Source organism: Sceloporus undulatus, chromosome 6, assembly GCF_019175285.1.
Source record: "Sceloporus undulatus isolate JIND9_A2432 ecotype Alabama chromosome 6, SceUnd_v1.1, whole genome shotgun sequence".
In the NCBI taxonomy this organism is placed as follows: domain Eukaryota; kingdom Metazoa; phylum Chordata; class Lepidosauria; order Squamata; family Phrynosomatidae; genus Sceloporus; species Sceloporus undulatus.
In genome coordinates, this window is record NC_056527.1 from 154,461,689 (window position 1) to 154,483,302 (window position 21,614).

Below are 21,614 nucleotides of genomic sequence, written 5' to 3' on the forward strand. Positions count from 1 at the left end.
GATTCGGAACGCGGGATAAGACCAGGGTTATTTTGAATCGATTTAACTGATACTGGTGTATTTTAAAGCATTGTAAATCGCAAGTGGGAACAGGCTCAATGTTTACCCCCTCATCTTTTTATTATCTGAAGAGTAACCAGGGATGCAACATATATGGTTTTATTCTTAGCCTTTAAACATAACCTAGATTTTATTTTACACTTTTTTTGGGGGGGTTGTATTCCATTCCCCAGGATAGAATCAGGATTGACAGGGAGAGGGGTGTGTGCTTTCTATTCCATTTGCCTGTACATATTTGCTAGTTCCCTGCCTATACTCACATATATAAGGAGTTGCACATGTAGGCTTTTTCATTTTACTTAGAAAATTGAGAGAGAGTGGTCAGGGGGAGAGGTGTAGCCTAGAGAAAGAATGAAACTGAGAACTTTCTACCTATCTGGAGGCAAGCTGGGAGTCTAACAGCAGCTGCAGCTGAGCTACCAAAATTAAACAGTTATGAGATGGTTGCTTGGGAAATGATTACAAAAGGGGAAATGTGGACTGTGGAGACATGCTGCACTAAAACAAAAGCTATGAGAAAGCATACCGCTTTGTGTGTGTGATAGGAATTCAGGCCTCCTTTGCAGCAGTATTTCCCTCTGTGCAGCATGAGCCAGCCACATGATGCTGTAGCAAAGGTGGCAAATAATATTTTACCCTGCAATAACAGAACCATGGTTTCCAAGTTGAGGGAAGTAATTTGTATGTTCATATGCTTTCAAGTCTCCTATTGACTTATGACAACCTCATGAATTTCATAGGGTTTTTTTAAGCCAAAGAATACTCAGTGGTGGTTTTGCCAGTTCCCACCTCTGAAATGTAGCCTTCAGTATGTATAACAGTCTCACTATATTCTACACTCTTTCAATTAATTGTTGAAAAAGCAAATATCTTCTTTTAAGTTTGGGTACAAAAGCTTTTTTTAAAGCTGGGGTGGGGAATTTGTAGCTCTCCAGATGTTGTTGGATTCCCATCAGCTATGAACAGCAGGGTCAGTGTTCAGGAATAATGGGTGTTATTACCCACCCACGTGTGCTGGGAATAATTTACTACATAGCACCACTCAGAGTCATTGATTAGGCTTGCTATATTCCTCTATTGTATTTTCCTGAACATTAGGGTGGCATCATGCATGCTTATTCTTTTATACTGAAATGCTCTTGATTCTTATATGGATCCTTAACATTTTCATTAAGATACAGAAATCGTTGTATGAGTAGCTAATTGCAGTGATTATTGATGTTTTCACAGTATAAGAAAAACACCACTGGATTGAACCAAAGGCCCATCTACTTCAGACTCCTGCCTCCCACAGTGGCCAATTAGATGCTTCCAGGAGAAGCATATTGACAATACTTGAAGGCATCACCCATCTCCTGTTATTGTTGTTCGTTGTTGTAGTGTGCCTTCAAGTTATTTCTGACCTATGGTGCACCTATCATGGGGTTTTCATGGCAAGATTTGTTCAGAGGAGGTTTGCCATTGCCTTCTCCTGAGGCTGAGAGTACATGACCTGTCCAAGATCACCCAGTGGGTTTAATGGCCAAACCAGGATTCAAACCCTGACCTCCAGAGTCCTAGTCCAGCACTCAAACCACTATGCCATACTGCCTCTACTTTCCTGTTATTGCTCTCCATCATTTGGTATAGACAACCTGACCACTCTAATGGCACATATTAAAGACTCTTCCCCAATGTGGTACTCTTCAGGTGTCCTGAAGCACAGCTCTTACAATTCCTTGTTGTCATTGGTCATTCTGGCTGGATTTTTTTTTTTGGAGATTAAGGGCCTCGACAGACTGACCATAAAGGCCAGCATGGGGGTGGAGGGGGAGCATGATGTCCGCACGACGCACACCCTGACTCCGCCCCCATGTTGGTGTGATGCTGTGCACCCCACCACATGGCGGGCATCGTCATGGCGCTCCTCTGTCACTGCCTCCAGATGACGTAGCACCAACAGAGTGCAGAAAAGCTGTGGCACTGGTGGCTATGGCATCCTTTCCATGCGGCACAGAAAGGAGCAGCTTTTTGCGGCTCATTTTTGCGCCACAGAAAGGCCAGAACAGGGCTGTGGCATGTAGTTGCTGCGGCCCTGATCCGGCACTGAAAGGGTTGGTCTGTTTAGCCCCTAAGTGCATAATAGATGGATGGCCAAAGTTTCAGCATCCGATTTATATTAATTGCAGTATGGAAGGTGTGAAACTTTATGACATGGAGAAACTGTTGAGAAGCTCTAGGTCATGATGTTTACAGAAGTCCACTATTTATTGCTACTAGCCAATCCAACAATATAGTTAGAACAAAATGCTATTTATTGCTTCATCGCTGGATTACATGGATGGGGATGTCACACTCTATTCTCGCACCCTACCCCACAGCTGTGTAGAAAAGATTTTGGAACAACTGAAATAGGCAAAGGGGGATATCCAGTTCATGGTTCTTGCCATCTGGCGAGTTAGGGCTCCTGTGATGTCACCATAAAAGAAGCTTGTTCTCATAGCAGACAGATCTACAATTTTACCCCTCTTCGAGGTTTCTGGGATGATCAGCACATAGATCATAGAGGGTTTCAATAATGGATAAACTGCTGCTTGTGTTGGCTCAGTTTCATCATGGGCTCTATATCCCTGCAGGGTCTTTTTGGTTTTCCGGTAGCTTTGAACTCCTTGGCAAAACCTATTTGGCAGGCATTAAAAAGACTAAAATTCACTTAGCCCCTTTGGCACTCCCTCCCCGCCCGACGCCGACAGTTCGGCATGGGGGCGGCGTGAGGCCCGCCTCTGCTGAACCCTCGACCCGCTCCTGCGCCTACCGCTCTCCCCCTGCGTTCCTCAGTTCGGTCCTCCCCGCCCTGTTCTTCCCCTCGCCTGTACCGCTGTGCGCGCTGGGCCAGTTCCGGCCGCAGCCGCCAGACCGCACCTCCACTACTTCGAAATGTGGCGCAGAGTCTTCGGCTCCTGGTCTGGCTCAGCCGCCAATCCCTGGGCTCTTGCGCGGCTTCCACACCCGCCCTGTTCTGGACACCCAAGCTGCTACATGCGGGTTCTTTGCCCCTCCCCCTGACGCTCTGGCTCAGGACCCCCCATTTGGCGTTCCAGAGTTTCCCGTTTTTCTTGCCTTTCCTCATCTTCCCGGTTGATCCACTCTTTGGCCCTCTCCTGGGTTCCCTTTCCCTTCTGTGTCCTTTCCTGTCCTTTCGTGTCGCCTTTCTGCTTGTGTTCTGCTCCCGTGTTTCGCTTTCTGGTGCCCCGGTGCCTTCTCCTGGTGGCGTTTGGCCGTTTTGTTCGGCCGGGTTTCTCTGGCTTCCCTGCGGTGCGTTAGTCTTTTTTTGTGTGTCTTTGGTCTCCGTGGGTTTTCTGGCCCCGTGGGTTTGTATGTGCTTCCGGTTGTGTTCCCTTTCCCCTTGTGTGGTGCCTCCTGCCCTTTCGCCTGCTTTTGCCCTTGTGTTCTGCGCTTTTCTTCTCTTCCGCGTTCTTAGTTTCCCGTGCTTCGCTGTCTTTGCTCTTCTTCCCCGGTTCGTCTTCGGTGTTTTGGTTTCGTCCTCCTCGCGTTGCCTCCCCCTCGTCCGATTTTGGTTGGGTCCCGTTCTCTTCCCCCCCCTGGTGTGTTGTTGGTGACTTTCCCTGTCCTTCCCTTTGGGCGTCTTTTGTTTGCTGCCCCCTGCTCCTTTTTTGTCTTGCTTCCTGCGTCGTTTGTCTTGGCCATCCTCGGGTTGTTTCGTGTAGTGTTCCGCATTCTTGCTTTGTCCCTTTGGTTTTCGGTCTGCTTGTTTCCTCCTTCGTTTTTTTGTTGTCTCTCCTGGGCCTTCCCTTTCGTGTCCCGGCTCCTCCGCGCCCTCTCGCGCTTCGTTTTTGGCCCCCTGGGTTCCTTTCCCCCGCCTGGCTGTCGGCGTGCCTCCTTTGGTCCTGCTGCCGTTTCGTGGCCGCCTGGTGTCGTGCTTTGAGCTTGCTTCCGCTCTTTGTGCGCTCGGGTTGTTTGTTGTTCTTCGTCCCGTCTTTGTTGTGTCCCCCTCCTACCACAAACCCCCCCCTTTTCCCACAAAAAAACACAACCCCAAACACAAACCAACCACACCTCCCCTCACCCCCCCCCCCATACCCCACCACAACCAAAACAACCCCCCACCCCCCCCCCCCCCTTCCCCCCCCCCCACAAACCCCCTCCCCCCCCCCACCACACCATAACCCACCCCCATTTCTCCCCTCCCCCCACCCCCCCCTGCCCCCCCCCCCCCCCACCCCACCCCCACGACTCACCCCCCCCCACCCCCCATCCCACCCCCCCCCCACCCCCCCCCCCCCCCACAAAAAACACCCCCCACCAACACCCCAACACCAAACCAACCCACCACCACAAACAACCAACACCACCACACCTCCCGAACACAACACAACCACCACTAACCCCCCCCCCCCACCCCCCCAACCTCACCACACAATCCCGCACCCACCCACCCCACCCCCCCCCACCCCCCCAAACCCCCCCCCCCCCCCACCCCCCCCCCCCCCCCACCCCTCCCCACCCCCCCTCCTGCCCCCCCCCCCCCTCCCCCCACCATCTCTTTAAGTACTCACCCCCAACACAAACTCAAAATTAAACTCATGAATATATACACCACCACGAATAACCCCCCACCCCCCCCACCCCCACAACATAACCCCACACAACCCCCCACCCACTCCCCGCGACCCTCCCTTCCCTCTCCGCTACTCCCGCCCCTCGCCGGACCCCCCCCCCCCCAAGGCCCACCAACCACCCCTCTCACTTTCCGGCACCCTAACTATTGTCCGACCCACCCTCTCCACCATTCGCCCCAAGACGGTTTGATCCCTTCTGGCTACCAACACCAAAAACAAAACCAACCCCCCTACCACCCCTTCCCCTTTGCGCCCTGCCCCCTCGCCGCCCCACACCCCCCCCTGGTGGCTCCCGACCACATAACTTGGTGCTGCGCCCCCTCACACGCGGTCCCTCCTTGCTTCTCTCGCACTTCCTCTTATTCCCACCTTCTTATTATCTTCTTCTCTTTCTTCTTCTTCTCCCTCTTTTCATCCCGCCTGTCCCTTTCCCCCCTGCTGTCCCTCCCCTATTTTCGTCGGCCGGTTCCCCCTGCCCCCACCGCGCCCCCACACCCCCTCCCTCTCCCGCCCCCGCCCCCCCCGGCGCCAGGGCCCCCCGCGTCCCACCGCGCCACACACCGCTGCGGGCCTCGGGCTCCCGGTCCCCCCGCAGCCTTCTCCACCTCGCGGCCTGGCCCCCGGGCGCCAGCCCTGGCGCACGCGGCTGGTTCTTTCCTGGCTGCTTCCGTCGTTCCTGGGCCCTCTGCCTCGTGCTCCTCTGCCGTGTCCCTTTTCCCCCGGCCCCGCTCCCTTCTCTTGGCGTGGCGTGTGTGGTGTTTGTCTCGCGTGTGGTTGGTCTGCCTGGCCCTCCCCCCTCCGCTTGGTTTCCCAGCTGGCTTCCGCGCCGGATTTTTGTCGCGCCTTTGCCAGCGTGCCCCTCGGGCCCCTCGCTTGCGCCTCCCGCTGCCTTTTGCTTCCCGCTTTTTTTTGGTTTTGCCAGCGTGCCCTCTCCCTCTCCTTCGTCTTGTTCCTCCTGCTCCGTCCGCCCTGGAATGGTGCATCAACAACCAAAACACACAAAACGAAAACAACCCAGGCAGCGCACGCCCCCCCGTTCCCCCCTCTTTTTTTTCCCTGGTGCCCCCCTTGGCCGCCGTCCTGGTTGCCCTTCGGCTTCCGCTCTCTTCTCTTCCGTGGTTTCCCCCCGTTGGTTCCCGTCGGTTTCCCCGGTTGTTCCACACCGTTTTGCTTTCCCCACCCCCCCACTTTTGTTTTTAAATGCTTTCTCTCAACACAGCCCGCCACGCACGCCCCCCCTTATTATCCCCTTCACGTTTACCACCCCACCACACCACCCGGCACCACCACCCTGCCCGTCACCGGCTACATTACCCGCTTTTGTTCCGCTTCGCCCCTTATTGCGTTGTCCTGTCGATTGGTTTCTGCCGTTGTCTCTTCGTTGGCCTCTTCCGGTTTGCTCTGTGAGGAACCCCTGCCCCGCCGCCACCCACCCGCGCGTTGCTCGACCTCGCCGGTGCCTCTCCCTGTCGAACATCCTGGCGTTGCTCCCCTTTGAGTTGCTGTCGCTTCCCAATCACCTGGCTCTGGGCTTGGCACAACACCCACTTACCCCGCAGCCACCGCCCTATACTCCATGTCCCGCTGCTCGGCTCCCCACACCCAGACAACTCCCCGGCTATTATGCCAAGGACGAACAGCACCAAGCAAAACAAAAAATGGCACCAAAACAACATCCCCCCAAAGAACACAAACAATAGACCACCCCACCACTACATTTACACATAAGTCGTAGAAACAACTCCCCCCCCCCCCCCAACTGCCAATACCCCCACAACCGCGCCGATCCCCAACCACAAAGCAAGACGCTCCTTGGCGAACCCCTAGTCCGACTCTGGACACCGGCTTTGATTCCAGCTAAGCCACTGACATCCACTGGGGGGGCACTCTGGACACTCGTCACATGCTTCAGCATCCGGGTGGGGGCACTGTGCAAACCTCCTTGAAACCAAACGCTTTGCCCCAAAAAAAACAAAACAAACCTGCATAGGCTCACTTGTTGTTGTTTTGTTGTTTTTGTTGTTAGCTTACCCTTGAGTTGAACTCCCTCCTCCCCCCCGGCAAGGCAACCCACCCCTAACCAGTGACCCATCTGAGAAAATCTCCCCCACCCGAAACCCAACAAACCCACCCTACAGCAAACACACAAAAGAACAGAAAACAACAAAAAAATACGACACAAACCAAACTCGAAACCAATCAACCAACGGCCAGCCCCCACACACCCCATCCATAGACTCGCTGAACCACACCCCCAACCACGGCATCTCCCGCATAGCAATCCATCCATCTGCCTGCATCTTCTCTTTTCAGAAACTCTAGGAGGATGAAAAAAACAACACTTTCTGGCCGTCCATCACCCTTGTAGCATACATGGCTCACAGAAGTGATCTGAACCCCCTCGTGAAGTGTCCACAACGCACGAGCGGGCGCAGGCGCGCCCCCATCACGCCCCCGCCGAAACGCCTACACCCTACCCCCACCACAAAAAAAACCACCCACCAAAAACAAAACACACACAACACCACAACACCACCCCACCAACCCACCCAACAACAACCAACCACCCCACCCCCCCCAACCCACAACCCACCCCCCCCCCACCAAACCACAACCAAACCCCACCCCCACCACCACCAAAAAAACCACAAACCAAACCCCCCACCCACCCAACCACAGGAAGCACCCCCACCCACACAAACACCAAATCGGTCGCCCCCTCCCGCACACATACCCCACCAAGGGAAACCCAACACACCAACACACACCCACCCCAACCCCCAACCCTAAAGCCGAAACCCCCATGCGCATCAAAAAAACACCCCCACCCCTCCTTGTACCAGCACACCACAATCACACTATAGCAAACCCCAAAACAATCCCCCTCGCCACCCACCATATCCGCACACACCCAAACCACAAGATATCGCTGAAAAAACTGCTCAGTTCTACTTCCCACAGATGTACGCCACTTACTAAAACTTAACTGACATTTTCACAAAATTAAACTTGTTAAAAGCAAAACCATAAAGGAAAACAAAATAGAAAATCCAGTACAGTTTGCAAGGCCTTTTCACCTTGAGCAATCAGCCTTCCAAGATTTTTGAAAGACAAAATCTTCACCTGCTGGAAAGGTAACAAGGAGCATGCCAGTCTACCCTTTCTGGGAGGAGACTGCCAGAGCTTGGGAGCAGCCACCAAGAAAAACCTTCTCAGGTATACAGTGAGGGAGATGGAAAAAAGAGAAGGTCTTCCCAGAAAATCTCAAAACATGGACAAGCATTCATGGGAGGGGACGCTGTACAAAATGTGTCCAGCTGCACAGTAGAATAATGCCTGTAGAAATCCATGTGTGGCTGGTCTTGCAAGCTTTCAATGAAATAAACAAATGCATTGACAACATGCACACAATTTGAAAAGCTACGTATGCAATGATGACTCCACATGCGCTCCAACAATTCTAGATTGAAAACAAGGAGACACAGGCCAAGTAACAGGGCAAATGTTTTTAATAAGGAAGAACAGACAAGCTGGAAGAGGGATGCATGTTAGATCCTGTAGTATTCTACCAGATGTATTCTACTGGGTGCTGGGGGGCTGGATGGGTTGCGCTTAGCATAGCTTGTAGAGATGGTGATAGGGAGTACTAGGCTGGACCAGGTTGAGTTATCTAGTGTCCTTGAGAGAACTGGCCTGCAGAAATTTGGAAGCTAGTTTCGTTTTAAGGGATAGGAGGAGGATGGAACTCGGTGCTTGGAGGAGGGGTCCTGTTGCGCGGGCTTTTGCTGGGTGTGGAGTGCTTTGCTTTGGGGAAACTTATGCATTGCTTGGCTGGGAGGGGTCAGTCGCAGGTAAGAAGCTGAGTGATGCGACATCGCTGATCTTGGAGCCTTCAATAAGTGCCTGTTGTTTCAATAAACAAGCTGATGATTGATTGTCAGGATTCTGGTCCTGCACTCTGACAATGCAGCAATTTGCTTTTGGCTGAATGTTATTTGGAGGACAAGATTCACCCCTCATCTCCTGAGTTAGCTGAGTGCAAATTACTTAGAACTCTTTGTCAGTTTTGAAGTGAGATGAGGCAAGGGAGAAGGGGAGGGAGGGAGAGAAAACCGGGACATTTGAAAAACAGCTGGGATAGTGGGAAGAAAGAGAATTAACTGGGATTGCCCTTGCCAAATGGGACAGGGAAGGGTATATGACAGGTTTCAAAAATACATACGAAGAGAATGGTCCATAATATGTACATTTGAAAATGTAAAAATGCATATGGATATCAAACCCCCACACACAACACCACTTAAAAGGGGGGGGGGGAAATCACACGTACAGGCAAGGCAGGGACTTGGAGGTGGGGGAAAACACGGGTATGTACAGAAAAAATTTAATAGATGCACATCTGTAAATGGACGGCAATTTTCCAACAGAGGTCACCCTTGCACAGTCTGGATGCCTGGAGGACTGATAATAATACTGATTTGTCAAGCCCATATTATTATATAGGAGAAAATATGAGATGAATTATTGTGCTGTTTAATCTCTGCATTCCCGTGGCTTTACCCAGAGGATATTGAATCATGAGAATGGAGCTTTCGTTGCAATAGTACCAGGATATGGCGCTCGTGTATCAACTCCAACGGAAAGCATTTTATTGAGATGCCGAGATAAAGGTAATAAAGTGCATCCTATGTTTGGATGACACACAAATGAGCTCGAAAATGCATGGCCCTGCCGAAAAAGCACTTACCAGCTGCCATGGCTGGAAAGACAGATGAGCAATAGGAAAGCCTTGTCTTACAATAATGATTTTCTTGCAAAGTTTTTTATTTTATTATTTTTTTCCCGAGCCATCTTTCCTGATTGCCTTTCCAATAGGGGTGGCTATGGATTAGTACATGGCTGGCTGAAGCCAGATTCGCACTCGCCTATCTATCTACAGCGCATAAACAACAGACCATTCACTTGCTTGAGAAGAGAACAAGGAGTCAACAAACGGTGTGCGCACTCATGATAGAGCTCCCTTGATGGGCTGAAGCTGAAGCGGCAAGCCGTTTCTCAAAAAGACAATAATCATCATCCAGAGATAGCCCAAATCCCACTCTAGTAGCGCCATTGGAGAGCAAGGTTTTTCGTTTCAGTTGACCCTTGTCTGGGCAAGAAGGTCTTCCTGAGCTCCTGGTTGTTTTGTAACCTTCATTCTTTAATCTAACACTGAGATTATGAAGTTCATACCCTCCAAGTGTCCTGATTTGGCAGGTACGTTCCATTAATTCCCTCTGCCTTCTCCACTTTCTCGGCTGCTTTTCAAAAGTCCCACTTTTCCTCTCCTCCTCCCACTTCCCCCAAATCCTGCAGTTTACTTCCATTACTGCAAACTGAGTTCCAAGTGCAAAAGTTCAATGCAGTGGGGGTTATGTAGATAACAGTAAAATGAAGTATCTTACTGAAAAACATCAGTTAAAGCGCTCTGTAACTCTAGGTGTGAATCCATGGGGCTCGACAGATGGGTGGCTCTGTGCCTCCCCGTCTTTGTCCAGCACGTTGCCGCGCCCATTTGGTGGTTGTGGCATGATGCACTGCCAAAAAGGCTGCCTAGGCGGCTTCTGTTTTGCATGCTGTAAACGGAAAGGGCGCAACCATGTCGATACTGCCTGCCAGTGACGTCTTGCAGTCTGCATGGCCGATGTGTGTCATCATGGGTGGCCCCATGTGGACAGGGCCGAGCCATCATGAGGCGCCACTGGCACATACTAGGGTTCAGGAGACGTGCGGTTGCTCCATCCTCCTGAACACTAGTTTTGGCCCGAGGCTGCTGCAAGCGGTGGTCTGTTTCAGGGCCATAACTGCTGTACAATGGGTTCCCTAGTATCTACTGTGATTTTGTTTTTCAGGACACACACACTGGGATACCAAATTCCATGGATGCTCTAGTGCCATTAATTAGAATGGCATAATGAGCACATTACAGACCACCCCTTTGATGCGGCCTGTAGGCACTGCTTTCCCTGGTGTATGGGGGCCTCAGCTGCAGACGGCAGCCTCCGAGGCCCCGATCCACCGCTTTCCAGGCTGCGGGGAAGCGCGCAAAAGGCCGCTTCCCTGCAGACCTGGAAAGGGATGTCCTTGGGGCTTCAAGCCCAAGGACACCACGCGGCGGCGGGGAGGAGGAGAAGAGGGGCACATGGCCCCTTTCTCCCTTGCGTTGCTGGGCGCAGCGTCTGAAGACTGTGCCCAGCGATGCAAAACCAGGAAGGCTCTGAAACGGAGCTCCTTTGCCTGCTCATGGAAAGGGCGCACTAAGCGCCTGGCGGGAGCGACGACATCATGTCTGCGCGCCCCCTGTATAGAGCGGCCGGGTCGTGACGTCTGTCATGGCGGCCCCCATGTGGAAGGGGCGCCACCATTTTGTACGGACTCAGTCCGTACTAGGGTTAGGGGCGTCTGGAAGTGACGGACCCTTCTATGATAGTATCTCTTATATAAAATGGCAATCAAGGCTTGCTTTTTCAATTTTATGGGGGGGTGGGGGAATTCAAGTTATTGATAGTTACACTTGATCTGTAGCCAAAGGTGAGCCGAGAGGCGCATGTTATAGATAGTTGATGTAATGGCTACAGAGGACTGAGTGTACTGAGATGAGACTGATATGATTAATACAGTATTATAAATAAATAACAACATCTTTTTAGAAGGAAGTAGAAATAAGCAAGTACATTTCTATACTATTATCAGTGCACTTAGCACGCCCTAAGCGGTTTGGCAAAATGTAAGCTAAATGCCCCAACAATCTGTGTACTCATTTAGCGGCTTCAGAAGGATGGCAGCCCGAGTCAAGCTTGAGCCCCTAACTTGAAACCTTATGGTTTGTGGTGAGTGACTGCAGTACAGGCATTTAACCACTGCACCACCAGGGCTCCTATGTATATAGGCAGGACAAAGGACAGCCAGGTAAGATCAATGGCCAGTCCATCCTGCATATGAGGATCAGTGGGGAATTTTGTAAAGGGCAGGATACTTTGACCCTCCTGTGGCTATGGTCTGGTAATAAACACTTGCAAAAAGGAATAAAAGTTGGCCTCCATATCCATGAATTCTGGCATCCACAGATTCAACCATTCACCAGCTTGGATTTTTTTTTAAAGGAAAAATCCCAAAAGGAATCTGGGATTTTTGCTGTTTTATATAAGGAACACCATTTTACTATGTTGTTGGTATATAACTGGACATGGGCGCCACAGATTTGGTATTTGTGGGAGTCCTGGAACTGAGTCGCAGCAGATATCAAGAAGCCTATTGGACCTGTATTTCAGTATTGTTCCAAAGGCTGATAGAGTAATTCCTCCGTCCTTCCTTCCTTCCTCCTTCCTTCCTTCCCTTCCTTTTGTGGGTTTATTGTGGGACTTCAAGGAAATTAAAAATAATGGATGAGTGAGAGAAGAAGGTAGAAGTATATAGCAGAACTGCTGACATCCCAAACAAAAGCCATCCTTTCTTTCAGTAATTCTCATGAAATGTTCTGTGGAAGCAATCTCAAGAATTAAGTGGATCAGAAAGAGAACAGAAAATATTTTTTTTTTTAAAAAAAAATTATTTCAGTCCTTGATTATATGTTGTTTCTTCTCCTCCTCCTCCTCTCTCCCTCTCTTCCTTTGAGCCTGGTCACATAAGTATGTTTCATGCTGAAAAGGGTGATTCTGTGTCTGGGGAAAGAAGAAGTACGAAACAAAGAAGTTAAAGAGGAAAGAGGTAAGATCAACCAAGAAGATGGACAGAAGATGGTGTCCTGATCAGACCCTTAAAAAAGTAACTTTCTACCAGTGTGGTGGTAGAAAAGTTTCTTTTCTGGACCACTTCTCCTAAATTCCAGCTAGCTGTTCAGTTGCCATGTTATGCTGGGATTTTCTCCTCTAACAAGAATCTGTGATGCATTTTAGGGTTGCTAGCTCACAGCTCAGGAGCAACCCGACAGCTCTGATGCATAAGGACTCTGGAGCCAAGGGTTTGATTCCTCAGTCAGCCCTGAAGCCAACTGGGTGACCATGGGAGTCCACACTTTCTCAGCTCAGGGCGCACACCCAAGACAGAACCAACATGGCAAACCCTCACTGAACAATACAAAACTTGCCACAAAAAGGAGAAGATTAAGCCCTAGACACGAGTGCTCTCATGTAGAAATGCACTTGAAAGCACACAGTGACAACCGGAGTTCTTGGGATTGAATTCCTCCCTTTTAAAGGCAATTGCACTTTGCTTGGCTCTGAACAAGAGACGTTGATCAAACTCTTTATTTGGTTAGACCGATCCAGCCTAAAATACCTAAAATGGTAGTCTTTCGCATCACCACTCATAATCCTTCCCTAGAGGAGACGAAGAGGAAAGGGGCAGCAGCTGTCTCTATCTGCCAGTCGTGTTTCATTCAAGAAGGGGACCCTTCAGTCATAAATGTTTCCCACCCAGCAAGTTGCAGAAAAGATTTTCCCATAGTATAGACAACTACACCAGAGCAGCTGACATTGTCTTTAGTGACCTAGGCCAATATAATGCCGTGTACATCTTTTTATGGTGTTGCTGAATGAGGAATTTACTATTCATAGTCTCCAAATGTCCTGATCTGGTAGGAATAGTTTGATGCCTCCCATTTTTCAGCTGCTTTTTTTTATTTTATTTATTTTATGCCGCCTTTCTCCCCGCCAGGGCCCCGGTGGCTCACAAATAACCCTTTCAACCCACACCCTTTTTTTCACCCAATCCAACCCATTGCGACCCCTTCACCTCCCACCCTCGGGGTGGTGGTGGCTCCGCGTTGGTTCCGCTGGCACGTTGTGATTGCCGGTTGGACGGGTTGGCCGTTCGAGGCCCGGTGCCCCAATGATGGGGGTCTCTCCGCTCCTGTCCCTAGTCCCCGCTTTGCCCCCTTGCCGTTCTGACCGCCTGCCCTGCAGCCGAGCTACTCGGTCCCACTTCGGTGGGCAGGTTTCGGGCGGTCCTGCTTGCCCTTGCCCCCGCGTGTCTGCCCCTGCTGGCTCTTTCTTGGCTTCGTCCCCGCTCCCCCCTCTGGATCTCGTCCCCCGCTCCCCTCCTCCGGTGTCGGCCCGCCTTTTGGCCTCCCTTTCCCTTCCCCCCCCTCTTCCCTTCCTTGCCTTTCCCCGTCGGTTTCTCTTTCTCTTCCCTCTCCTCCTTTGTCTCGTTCCTTCCCCTGGTGCCCTGGGTTCCCACTGCCCCCGTGTTTCCCCTCTTCTTCTGCTCCCTCTTGTGTTTCTCTGCCCCCTCCTCTCCTGGGCTTTCCCCCCCCCCCCCCGTTCTCCTTTTTCCTTCTCCGTCCCTACTCACACTCCACCACTCCATCCACAGCTCCTGCCACCCCGCCCACCCCTGCATGGCCCACAGCATACCCCCCCCGGCTCTTCCCGTGCACACCAACTCCACCACAGCGACCACACGGCCGGGACACTCAACACCACCAGTCATCACACAAACACCTACCCGCTCCACGCCCACCACACGCACCTGCCCTGCTCGCCCTATCGGTTCTTCTGCTCTCACCTACCTTTTTTACCCTCTTGACACACACCCTCTGATGTGACAGACAACGCCCCCCCACCACAAAGACCCCCCTCTCACATGCCATGCTCCATTCGCAGCAACGGCCACCCCACACCCACCCCAAGCCCAGCTCACCCCGAAAGACACATACAACAAACACCCCCCAACCCCCCCACCAACAAACAAACGATCCCCGACGAACTTCCCAAAGATCCACAGACATCCACAAACCACCACAACTCTGCAACAACCACAACCAAACACACCACCCCCCCCCCCACACCACACACCCAACAAAACCACCCCACCCCCAACCACCCCCTTAAATCAACCACAACCAGCCAGCCATCGCAGCACACCTCTACACCTTCCCATTATCTCCACACAACACAAATATAAATAAAACAACAACTAACCCACCCCCCCCACCCCATGTGTGGTAAGTTCCCTTTTAATACGACATATAAACATGGTGCCCTATATAACATGGCACAAACCCAAGCTTTGCTTTTTGGGAATTCATATATTTTTTCGAATACTTTCGAGCTCCGTGATGGTGAATCTGTTGGAAACAGAATCCGTGGCTATGGACTGTACAGTTGTCTGAATCTGGGTCCAAATGACTAGGTTGCTATAAAATACTTCTAAAGGCAAAAGGAAAAGTGCAGTCCACAAATGTGACGAGAGTTCCTCATCATGCAGTGTTTGGTACTGCTCCTTACGCCAAGCACACCCTACCCTCCTACACCTCTGGTCGGCCTTCGCTTCCCTCCGCTTCGCTGAGACACCCACTGCCAGTCGTACTATGACAGCAACACACCACGAGAATAAGCGCCCATCTCGCTTGTTACCACCACCAGAGCACCAAACATAGACGACGCACAACACCAGACAGACACCCATCCACACACAAAACACCCCACATACAACAATTAAGAGACACCAGCACGGCTCCCTTTACCCTTCTATTCACAACCATTTAAATCAAACACAACAAACGACACACAAGTCCAACCCACAGACCCCCTAAAGATAGCCCTGGTCCCAATTTTCTTACTAATAAATGAACTATCTCCCATCAATGTTGACTTCTTCAGCCAAATGGCCTAATAATTTGATACCAGGGATCCACTACTCGGCTGGACTAGTTGTTTTAAATTATTCAAATCTTTAGGCAATTAGCTGGCAAAGTAAAGGAATCGCTGTTGATGTAAAGGAAGCAATTACCCCCACGCAATTATTGTTAATTCCATTGCTCCCTCCCAACAAACATCTAGTAACATGAAAAGACTATGTTCATTGAATCCTTTACTTTGTACCACCTGGGATTAACCATGTTCTCCAGGGTTTTGTTCGCTTTCGAAATGGCGGTGCTGAATATCGGGCCGGTTCATTGCTAATTGTACAGCCCGCGCACAGCGATCATAAAGAACTAGATAGTCCATCAAAAGATGGTAGCTGGCTCTTATGTTTTTATTTGCCTGTCTTTTCTGCCAAACAAAAAAAAATCCAAAGCAGTGTTTGTGTATGAGCAAGACATTGCAAAGAAGTCTACGATTCCTGTCAATTTGTGGGAGGTTTTATTGGGAAATGTCTAGATATGGGCTCACTGTTGAATGGGCCAACCAAAATGGATGAAATTCCTAGAACTGACGGTATAACAGTCGCAATCTAATGCAAGCGGGGTGGGGAGGGAATAGCAGCTTTATCATGTATGGAATTCAATGCCGGAGGCAGAGCCTGCTAAATCGATATTTCTTCCTCCTCCTTTTGTCTCCCGTGTGTTCTGTTCACAAACAATAATAAATCATAACAAGACGTCGGGGTTCAACTGCTGATATTACCAAGTTGGCAGTAGTTACTGTCTGAAGGAGGAGACCCGAGTGGTGGTAGCAGTTGTGAGCATTGGCCTTGGAACCCCAGGGTTCGAACCCGGCTCGTCAGGCAACCCACGGGTGACCTTGGGAGGTCACACGCTCTCAGCCTAGAAGCTAGCAATGGCAACACCTCTCTGAGGCAACTGGCTCAGACAAGAAAACTCGACCGCACCAGCATAGAGTGGGCTCCTTGGTTGTCTAACAATGGGACTGCTCTTGATGAAGCCAACACACCCAACACACCCCTCACCACCCAGTCGCATGGAAACTAATCTGCAATTAACCATATGGTATTGTATTGGCGCTTTTAAATATTCCTCCTTAAGAAGTGGGGGGGGGGATCCTCTAGCCAGTTTACAAGTCTGCGCAGTCCATAATTCACTTCATGATCATGCATTATCAGTGATCTTTTCTTTATGGGCGGGCGAGAAAAACCCCTTATGCCTAAAAGCTTTTAAAAAATATACCCATAGGTTGTCAGATAATAGGTACAGAGAGTAAAATGCTTGAAACCGTCCTAGACAATGGCGCCATCTGGGCCCACGATTGGAAGATGCGAGATGGGGCACGCGCGCCGGGGGGCATTTCCCCATGCGGGTGTAAAGTCTCGCGTCTGGGCCCCATCCGGTTCTATCCCGTTGCCGTGCGCAGCCCCGCTTCGCCCCTGTTAGCGGACGCACTGTGGGATAGTGGTTTTACCCCAGTACGCTAAAGTTCATACAAAAGACTCTCCTAAGTTGCAGAAGTGACCAACGTTATTGCTAACCTGAAGGAAACACTTTCGTGTGTATCGGTAAATTTCTGAGAGTTGCTGAACATAAAAATCCTTTTAATACTTGGCGTCTGCCTGGCCGGCATTTTGTGGCAATTTTTATTTAATCTTTGGCTAATCGCTTTTTGCAAGAGAGCCAATATGGACGTCTGGACAGACTCAGGTTGATTCCCTGGCTCACGCCCAGAAACCCACTGGGTGAACACAGTCCCCCCGCACGCAAAGTCACATGCTCTCAAGCCCACTCAAGGCGAAAGGTAATGGGCAAACCCTTCTCTCGGAAAAATCTGTGCCAAGATAAAATCCCCAGGATAGGGTTCACCTTGTACTGTTGCCCATTGTCTTCGACATAACTGAAGGACATAACAACACTCTTTTTTACAGACTGGCCAAAAGGGTCACTTTAGGGTTACATAGGCGCATCTGCACTTGGCAAAACGCAATGCAAGTTTGCCATCTCTTTGAAGTGCTTCAGGAACATTGGCTATCGGAATTTGGGGGACTTTATGCCGTCAATCAATCAAGTCGTTTAGTTTTGATCACAACGCAAATTACAAAATAATTGAACAAAACCTATCACTCACACATCATTGTTATTTTCTCATTACCAGCTTTTGTCATTTTCCTCTCGCATTGTGAAACAATAAAGGACTATGCTTTACTTGGAAAATCCTGTTCTCTTGTTCCTCATGTTTTTCTTACGGGTTCTTCTCCTCCCACCTCGCAACAACCTACCATTTACACCCTACGTCACCGACTCCTCCAGAGCGAACCCCCCCCTCTACCCAGTGGCGAGAATTCTCTTGTGTTTTATTCTACTTATATTTTAATCCAAATTTATTCCATCGTGCTATCGTCCACATTGACTGGGCGAAGTATTCACGATTTTTCCCCGAGTGTACTATTTAAGAGTGTTCATTTTCGCTCTTTAAAGGCCCTTCTGTGTTGGTTTGTCCATTTCCAGTTATTCACCAGTGTTCAGATGGCACCACATTCCATTCTGAACACGCCTCCCCCCCCCCCCGAATGTCTAGTTTGTGTAAGTTGAAACCATTCTTACACGAGAGCTCCCATGTCCCTGTTTGGGGCACCCTAAGTGCGGATGTTCAGCGCTGTTTGTTTGGCTTCAACTGCCATGTGCCTTGATTTTCGATTCTGACAGGCCATTTTTATTTTTCTGGCCATAGCATGAAATAGCGACGGACCGGCCCCCGCTGGCTTGGACAAACTACCTGCCGGGAGGGCGGGCCTAGTCAAGCGGCGCATATATGTGGTGAGGCGCTTGGCCCACATCGGCCCCCCACACCTTTAGGTCTGTGGCTTCCTGCTGCCATTGCTTGGTCGGAAAAATGCACGCCCCGCACTTACCCACCAGAGGAACCAAATGCGACCCCCCTGCAACCAGACTAAAGACCACACCCCATGAAAAAGCCCCAACCAGGCTTGCCAACGGGACAGACAGAGTCCTCACAGGTCGTCACACAACTGGCAGAGCATTGGGGGGGGGGGGACCAGAAGAGGTAATTGGGCACTTGCAGCAGAGAGTTCCCGAGTAGCTAATACAGAGCATCACAGACACTAAGGAGATTATTACACGAGAGCCAATTCCGTCCAGTCACCACTATGGAAGATAACAGAACAATAGCACTACAGTGATAGGTATTTTCACACATCAGCAATCACACTATGTTCATGATACAAAAACAGCAAGAGAAACACAATTGCTTCTTGCACACATCCATTCTTGTATCATTAATATAGCGTTAATTGAATGTTTCACGTATGCAACCGCTTTGGCACTACTGTGCATGTCTGAAAAATCATAGTTCTGTCCCAAACAGAACAAAATAAATTCGATATACTTTTCCACACTCGATTTTGGCTGTTCCCGAACCCACCCCCTCCCTCAGAAAATGGAAATCTGCCAATATTCAAAGCCCTATGTGAGAATTCCTACAGGCTGCATCGACACTACAGAACTAATGCAGTTTGACATTGCTGCTAAACTACCATAGCTCCATGCAATGTAGTTCTGGATTTGTAGCTTTGTTTCGCCACAACAAATGTTAGGAAGGATCGAATTAGGGGGATTTAATTAGCCAATACAAGGCGGTCCTAAAAATGGACGCACAGGATCGTGTCTCTATGTGTTCAAGAGGTTGCCTAATCCATCCCCAAGAGAAAGAGACTGTATGCCAATGAGGTGCAATTAAACTATGGACATTTATTAAAGCCACACAACAAAGGGATCACACACAGCACACACATTCAATGCTATAGCAGGGAGGGATGAGTTCGGGAGTAAAGGAAGGAAGATGAGAGGCACCGTTGGGAATATTTACCTTAGACGTCTTCTCCAGGAACCGGATGGTGTAGGAGGGATAGGTGAGACACGGTTGCGGGAACAGGAAAGAATCGAGGTGGCTGCAGTGGCTTAGGAGCTGAGTTTCGATGGGCAAGCTAACTTAGAGGCCGGTGACAGTGAGCTGGCTTGTCTGCTCAATGTGATTCAGCAGAGCAAGATGCTCTAGGAACTCAGGCTCGGAACTGGAAACTCGACAAACCCATGAAGGGCAAAAGCGGGGTCCCTATATACTGCTAAACGTATCCTGCAGGCACATGGCAGCCTGGCAGACAAAGGCTCTGATTGCGTATCTTTGTTGTCTAAGCTGGAAATTACACAATGGTTGTACAATGCAAGAGGTCTGAACCCTTTCAGGAGAGCAGATACCTTGGATGTTTGGCGTTAAGTTATCACTGACTCATTAAGGAGGGAGCCATAGCTCTTGTTCTTTGTGAAGTGGTCTCTGCAAATCTGGTCTAGCAACTCCCAAAACTTCCTCTGGAAAATTTCAAATCTTGAGAAACGGCCTTGCAAGGCTTGCTGTCTACGTGGTCTGCTCACCTATAGGTTAATGGGGCTTGCTGTGGGGACAGTCAGGGGTGGTCATGGCTTTCAGATCCCATGGCACCCAAAATTATTAATAACCATACTTGGTAACACCATGGCATTAAAGCATGTCAAAATTGCACTAATTCTGCAATTCTGCAGCAGCCTAAATCATAGCTCATGGACTATAAAGCCATCGGGGTGAACAGAAATTATAAAACACAGCAAGATAAACTGTTTGTTTTTGTTTTTTTATCACATTGCCCGCTTTGAAGTGGTTTAACCAGTTTGTGACCTCACAGTGTTGTAAGGATTACAAAGAAAAAAGAGATCAAAAACATAGAAAGGGAAGGGTGAGGGACAGTGAATAAGGGAAAAAGAAGGCTACCTCTGCATATCAAACTGGCCCTGTGAATAAGGCCTATTGGCTTGTGATAAAGAAATGTGTGCAGGTTTCGAATGAGAAAGAACAGGGAACCAGTGGTTATTTTTCCTATGTTCACACCTCCCTCCACACTCAGCTAGAGAGTGTCTTTAATCCAAGCTACATTTCTAAGTTAAAATGTGGCTTGCACAGATTTGATTTTTAATTTTTAAGGAGCAAAACAAGTGAATAACAATCTGTAAATATCTGGAGCTCCCTTGGGGGAAAGTCGCGAATATTAATACCCATAAAAAAAACTTAGTTCCCTGTTTTAGAACTCCAAATGGTTACCATTTCCCACCTTTCTTGATTTACCAAAATGTTTTGAGGAATCATGTATACTGGGAAATCAAGCTCTTAAAAAAGAAATGATTTAAGAGAAATTCTTTAAAGGCACCCATCTGCTTTGACTGGCGCAACATGGCCAGCTGCAAACTGCTTGGATGTTTTAACTGAAGAACGCATGAGCTGCATTAGGAACCTGGTAAATGGAGGGGGACAGATTGAGTCAGGGAAGATGGAGATTCAACAATCGAGAGGCAATGCAAGGGCAGCAGGGAGGGATACAGCCGACCTAAAATACAGGCAACACACAATTATTTCATTGCGGCTGCATAGAAAAAAGCAGATGAATGAATCCTGGAGAATGTAACAGCAAGGCAAGTGTACATTCCTTCTTGAGATTTAAAAAAGACGGTACAGAAAGAATTTAATTGAAACTATCCTTACCAGAAGGCATGGTTGAGGCAAACGCCTATGCGTGAGAGATGTTAGGAAGTGGCAGTGGCAGGACTCAACTGCTCCTTATGATATCTCTACTTGCAGGGAAACATGAGATTCAAAACACAACTGCAAAAATAATCAAGTTTGAGACACTTTAAAGCCCTGGCTTAGTGCAGGGAATTCCTGGGAATAGTGGCACCAGGAGAAGGCTAAATGTCTCACAAAACTACAGTGGTCCACATAGCCTGTACTTCAAATAAAATAATACCTTGGGGAATGAGTGAGATTTCATGCATAACCTTCAACATCGAGGTGGGGTCAAGAACGCAAAACAGAAGAACGCACAGCTAGAAGATACCTTCAGCAAATTTGTTTTGTGCTGAGCCAACTGGGAACGGCAAGGTCTTTGCCATTTGTTACTCTTCCTCCACTGAGTTATGGAATGCAAACTAATTTTTCCACTTCAAATTCATTGTGCAGCAATTGAAGAGTAAGCTGAGGACAAAGGGAGGAGAGGAGGAGAAACTGGGTAATTTTAAAAGCAGTTGGGAAATTGGGATGACAGAGGATGATTTGGGACTGTCCTAGCTAAACTTGGAGGTTGGAGGGTTTGTCAGTTGCCAGTCCACTGGCTATAATGATAATAGGATGAAGGGGAATATTTGGGGGGAAACTGGTAATTAAACAGAGGAAGTAATGAAATATC